The 6996-nt window shown below is 35.9% G+C and overlaps 1 long non-coding RNA gene across 1 annotated transcript; it reads left to right on the top strand.

Moving 5' to 3' along the window:
- Positions 1–464: 464 nt before the first annotated feature.
- LOC107872475 lies at positions 465–1795 on the top strand. The gene is made up of 2 exons (XR_001674868.2): positions 465–766; positions 852–1795. It is a non-coding gene; the product is annotated as an uncharacterized LOC107872475 (long non-coding RNA).
- The last annotated feature ends 5201 nt before the right edge of the window (positions 1796–6996 follow it).

Consider the following 6996-nt stretch of genomic DNA (forward strand, 5'->3'; position numbering starts at 1 on the left):
GTTGTTGTCGATGATGTTCCTTCTATAGGTTTATTAGTTCTTAATACTTTTTTGCTATTTTCGATTAGATTTGCAAACCATAGTTTTACTGATCCTATTAACGTTTTTTCTATATATTCTGGTGCATCTATTATATTTATATTATTATCTAATAATTGTTTTGTCATATATCCTGTCCATAATTGTATTGTTTTTTCTGTATCTATTACACAGTCTAGATCTAAAAAGTTACGAAACTGAAACTATAAATTATCTAGAACAGTTATACGAAGAAAATTACCCAGAAGGATATTATTCAGATTAAGATATGTTAGAATATATTAGACAAACTAGAGAAAATCAAGAAAATCTAAATAATGAAATTAATTATAGAAACCGAATTAGACAAATAATGAAAGACCTAAAAGAAAAATTAGTATGGATAGAAAAAACCTTAGAAAATTTAGATAAAAGTACATGTGATAGTTTATATAATTTGAAAAACTCACTACGAGAAGAACAACATAAAATAATAAATAACATTGAAAATCTAGAATTAGATATATATTATAGCACAGATAGAATAAATTATTATACAAAACGAACTCGGTGAGGTAGTCGGTGGCAATTCAGATATGCCCATAGTCTGTAGTTCTTCTATGACGATGGGATACTGGCGAAACACATATTCATACCCTGCATATCATTTCCCCATAGAAAAGTAGGAGGCTTGTCGCCCATTGGGAATTAGGCTCTTTTCAAAGGCACCTTCAAGGATTTATCGCAGGTGAATCACTTTGTTAGATTTCGTGCAAACTCTGCTTCCTCTCTTTTACCTAACCCTTCTCTTATCTTTTCTTTATGCGTGCCAGGATTACCTTTATACATGTGAAGCCCATTCCCAAAAAGGGGGATTCGGAGGTAGGGAAGCTTAAAGAGACGCTCACTGCTTTAGAGGAAAATGTCTACAGCTTGGAGGACCATTTTTCTGCAGACAAAGAAACTCAAACCCAGTTGAGACTCCCAGCTAAAAAGTTAGCTGATAAAGTCAGGAGCACAAAGTCGAGGGTTGATCATCCCTTCATAATTCATTACAACGTGTACAGTTTTGAAGAAAAAGGCTGTTGAGGCTGTGGCTATTCGATCTGAAGAAAAACTTCACTTGAGGGAGGTCGAGACTCTTGGGTGGTTAAGAGATTCTTTTTTTTCCTTATTTTTTATCAGAATAGGAGAAGGTTAAGTCCACCGACAAAGGCTAAAAAATAGCTCGATTCGGCATCCGTCCATAAGGGACTATGTTAAGAGCACCCCTCGCGGTAGTATTTGGATGGAAAAGTTGGGCATCTTTGAGAAGGTTCTGGCCGACTCTTTTTTGATCAAGGAGAAAGTTAACTTTTCTCGGAGGATTATACATGCTAATATTTATCCATCCTTTGACCCCACCGATGTGGCCTCTTCTCAAAATGACCTATCGTCGGGCAACAATTCTGCAGAAGCAGTGGGCTCTTAAGTTGGGCTTGCAAGAGCCCCATGTTCGGCTCAAGAGTTATTTCCGTGTTTCCTGGAACTTGACACCTCCTAGTATGTACTCTACTATAAATTTTATGGAGATGAGAATTACAGTTATTCAGTGCGATGCATTCCTAATAAGCCTGTTTTAGATCAAAATCCGGTATCATTTTATGTCTCATTTTCTAATGGTTGACTAAGGATGCTAACTCATTTTTATCATAACATTCCTGACAAATCCATCCCCTTATTTAGGAGGAAGGACTCTATGTTGTAAGGTAACATAAAATGTCTGTCAGTTGTGCCCTGGGTGCTTCACTATCTACATCGCATAAATTTATATGTACATTACTTGCTAGCATGTTGTCTATGGACTAGTAGAAGCCAACATCTTTTTATGAGGTTTTTGACTTTGTCATTTCTATAACTTATGATGTCTCCTCATTACTTCGAATGTCAAGACTTTTAAGGCACTTGAAAGCCTCTTTTTACTATGTTTTGATCGGGATACCAAAGAAAGTTGAAATAGGTTTTTTTATTTGGTTAAGTTTGAGTCCCTAATTACAAGAGAAAGTAAATTCTGAGTGTTCTTGGTGCCCGCTTTAGCATCTACACGTATACTAGCCACTCCTACCATATGTTTTTCTCTCAAAGTCGCACCTCGGGGTGCCTTCCAAATCTAATCACATTAAAAGCCTTGCCGGGCCAAAAACCATGAAACGGGAAAAAAGACGGATCAAAAGAAAAAAATATAGGCCTTGGTGTGGGTACAACAATCACCAATAGTACCTTTTTAGGTGACACGTTCTAATTATTGCGCAGTTGGCTATCCTTTTTCAACTAGTAGTTACTCAGTACGATCCCTCCTACTCAAGACTAAGTTTCCCTCATTTGGGTTTTGTGTGTAAAGAGTGACTTTTATCAACACCAGGTCTCCAGCATTAAAGTGTGGAAGCTTGGTTTTACCATTGCAATACCTTTCCATCCTCTGCTTTTGCACTATCATACGTACGAGGGAAACCTCTAGATGTCCTTCCAATAGATCCATATTTTCTTTGAGATCTTCTTTGTTTTCCTCAATATCCTCTATGTAGTGGTGGCTTGGCTCACCCACTTTGACCAGTATTGGTGCTTCATCCCTATAAACCAATGAGAAGGGGGTCTGCCTAGTGCTAGATTTGACAGTTGTACGATGTGCCCACAATACCCCTGATAGATCCTCGATCGAACATCCTTTGGCATTTCCCAATCTTTTCTTTAGATTGAGCATTGTTGTCTTTTTCATTGACTTTACCTGGCCATTTGCGTTGGGTGATTGATAGATATAGTAATGCTAGCAACGTGTAGTAGTGATAGCAGTAATTGTATCTATCCTAGGAGAGTCATGTGTAGTACTATAATATTGGAATTTTGTAAATGAGAGTCCAAGTATCACACAAGAACTATGCATAGACTTTGTATGGGACTCTCCTACTTCAGGTCTTCTATGGTGTATAAATGATATAATACCTGTAACAAATCGTGAAGAGAAATATATAGGGAACTCAAGTTGTTTTTCATTCATCGTATGTTAATTTTCTTCATGGTATTAGGGCTTTGGCTCAATTAAACTACGATCATGAAGTTCTCTTTTGTTGAAACCTTGATGGTTGCACCACAGGTAATCAAACAATAGAGTGCAGGAAAGAAACAATATATTAGATTTAACATTGAAACCTCCTTGCTCAAGGGAGGAAAAATCATGACTTACCCTTACAAGCACCAATGAAATCCACTATAATCAACCTCTTGATTATAGACTCAAATTTAGCCTAACTCCAGGCTCCTTTCGCTTGTAATAAATCTACTATAAGCTCATCTTGGCAACTCTATCAAGGACCCTCTACACTAATTAACTCTAATCGGTATCAAACTTAGGCAACTCTACCTAAGAACTCTCGAGCAACTACAAAGCAAGAAATTACTCTTATAGTATGAGTAATTCTTTTACAACTCATCACTCAAGAACACTTAATTACTCTTTAAGAATGCTACAAAGATAAGAACGTGAGCAATGCTTGAGCAATCTTGAAATAGAGTTTTTGCTGCCTCTCTTCTCTCTTTAGATTTATGCAAAAATTGTTTGAAGCAGAAGCATTTTTCCTTTTATAGCTGGGTGATGTTTAGGGCTGAAATCTTATTGGACCAGGTATCCTATTCAGTACAAGCATCACCTACAAGTTTGTTACACAAGAAGACAAAATTGTACTGATATGTGTGCCAGCTTTACTGTACCATGCACATCCAGGGACATGGTCCCTTGAAGTTAGCTGCTCATCATCAAAACTACATATAGCATTTTTTTACCACTATGGCCAAAACATCTACTACAAGTCCTACTTTGTTTGCTTTATCCCTTCACCAGCTAATAGCCATTTGCTCAATCAAACTAAAACCCACTAATTTGGTTTGGAGAACACAAATTCACTAGCTTATGCAGACTTTAAAATCTTGAGTATGATTACTGATGAAGCACCATACAAAATGATAAAAGACGATAAATGAGAGGTTAATCTTAATACTAAATTCACAAAATAGGAAAAACATAGTTTTTTGGTCAGGAGTTGGATCTCAGGAACAATAACTAAAAAGTCAATGTTCCTCATCATAGGTTGTTTGACGACTAAATAGATGTGGTCTTGCCTTGAGGATATCTACTTACAAGTAAGCAAAGACAAAGAATTTTAGTTGAAATAACAACTTCAATCTATAAATTTGGGATTAAAATTAATAGATGAATAGATTAAAGAACTCAAAGGAATTTGTGATAGTCTCATGGCTATACACAAACCCTTGGATGAAGATACAATTTTATTAACTTTGCTAGAGGTCTTGGATGAAAATACAAAACTTTTTGAACTGTGATGCTAGGGAAGCCACCTTACCCTATATTCACACAATTTGTGAATGCTCTTAGAGGGTTAGAAATGAGAGAAGACAATGATGAGCAAGTGACGCAAACTCATCTTGACATAAACATGGCTTTTGTGGCACAACGGGCTCAAGGAAGGGATCGTGGCTACTCTAATAGAGGTCAGGGATACTAAAAAAATAGCCTTTGGCCGTTCCAATTACTAGAAACAATCTGATGGAATGAATAATGTGATTAATCAACTGAAAGAGGCATCAAAACATAACCTATGTGAAATTTGTGGACGAACTAATCATACGACTCTAACTTATTTCTTTAGATGGGATTATTCCTATCATGGATAATAAGAAATTCCTTAGGCTCTAGTAGTTATGTCCTTCAATGATCCGAGTGATGACAGTTTGTACATGGACTCGAATGCTACCAATAATATGGTGCAATCTATAGGTTTTTTCAAAAGTCCATCTCCCTTTAAAGGAAGTTATTCTATCATGGTAGGTAATAGTAATAAACTTGAGATTACTCACATAGGAGGTAAGATGTTGGAAAGAATCTGGACTTAAAAATGTGTTTGTTGTCCCTTTTCTAAAGAAGAATCTTATTTTTATGAGCAAATTTGTTACAGATAACGAATGTTCCTTGAATTTTATTGATGACGATTTTATTATTAAGGACAAGAAAACAAAAAACATCCTAGAAAAGGGGAATAAAAGGGATGAGTTGTATATTTTGTGAGGCAATCTACATAATGCATTGATGGCTACAAAGGCCGATAGACTTTCAGACATAGTCTGGCATCAATGAATAAGACATCCACTCTCGAGAATTCTTAGTTATTTACATAAAAATAAGCTTAGTAATGTTAGTAGTTGGAATAAAAATTTCTCAGTGTGCACTAGTTGTCAAATGGGCAAAATTTTTAAGGTACCTTTCCAAGTACCAAATAAAAGAAAAGTTATTTCCTTAGACAAAGTACATATTGATTTATGGGGACCAACCCTAATAACACCCCCTCAAGAAATCTGATACTATGTGGATTTGTTGACGACTGCATAAGATTACATAGATTTATCCATTAAAGAAGAAATTTGAATTTTTTTCCTACCTTTGTGAATTTTCACAAGCCAGTTGAAAATCAATTTTTAACTAAAATCAAGGTTCTTCAATGTGATGTAGGAGGAGAGTTTAATAGTTTGGAGTTGATTAATTATTTAGATCAGCATGATGTTTGAAGATAAATTTCTTGTCCTCATACTCTCGACCAAAATGTTGTCGCCAAAATGAAACAAAGACATATTGTTGAAACTAGCTTGAGACTCCTTTTTAATATAAACTTACCCATGTTTCTTTGGGTTGGGGCATTTATGATAGCTACCTACTTGATTAACAGAATGCCTACGTTGAACCTGAGTATGAATTCACCTTTCTCCAAATTGTATGGACGAGATCCTAACTACAAAACTTTGAAAGTTTTTAGGTGTAGATGTTTTCCCTACTTGAAAGGATACAATAACAATAAATTTTAGACCAAAACACTTCCCTGCATGTTCATAGGCTACAAATCTTCTTTACAAAGGATACAAATGTTACTATTGTCCATCCCAAAAGGTTTATATTTCACGACAAGTGATTTTTGATGAACATAACATGCCATTTATTTCTTCTAGCTCTACTTTAAATGCAGAATCAAATACATATAACTACACAACATACAAAGATTTTTTAGAGTAAGCTAAACCCGCATTGCAACCTTAAACCTTATCCGACCATCACCCGTTGGACGTTGGAAGTGCCAACGATAATCCACTGCCTCCGTTGGAAATAACAGCTGCTAAAATTACTATCCAACCCTCACTTTGTGAGATAAATCACCAAAACCAACCCACAAATGTCCAACTCAATACTTCTTCAACACCTATATCCTCAAACACCCTCTCATCTACTTCAGATTCTCCTACTTTTATCACACCCACAGTTTTAAATAAAGAAAATAATATAGCTGCTTACCTTGTAACCTTACCTCTTGCACCCATATTTCCTGCCAACCAACTTGTTTCTATCAACTCACACCATATGCTTACCAGAATTAAGATTGGAACTATTACAAGACCCACCTTCCATTCACTTTACCTTGCAGTTCATCAAGACTCCAAAGAACCACATAATGTCAGAGAAGCTTTGGCTAAGACTCACTGGGTTGGATCTATGAATGATGAAATACTAGCTTTGAAATTTAGCCATGCTTGGTAGTTGGTTCCACATCAACCATCAATGAATGTTGTTGGCTACAGCTGGGTTTTCAAAAACAAACTCCAAGTTAATGGCTTTATTGAACACTTTAAGGGAAGACTAGTGGCTAAAAGGTTCAACCAGATTAAGGGTGTAGGCTTCTATGAAACTTTAATCCCGTTGTCAAGGAAATAATAATCTATCTTGTGCTCTTTATTTCCATGTCTCTCCAGTGGTAAATTAAACAACTTGATATCAAAAATGCATTTCCTCATGGTGACTTGAAAGAAACTGCCTTCATGGAGCAACCATCGGGCTTCAAGGATCCAAATTTTCCTGACCATGTTTATCTTCTAAAGAAAGCCCTT

This window comes from Capsicum annuum, chromosome 5 (genome assembly GCF_002878395.1).
Source record: "Capsicum annuum cultivar UCD-10X-F1 chromosome 5, UCD10Xv1.1, whole genome shotgun sequence".
Classification (NCBI taxonomy): Eukaryota; Viridiplantae; Streptophyta; class Magnoliopsida; order Solanales; family Solanaceae; genus Capsicum; species Capsicum annuum.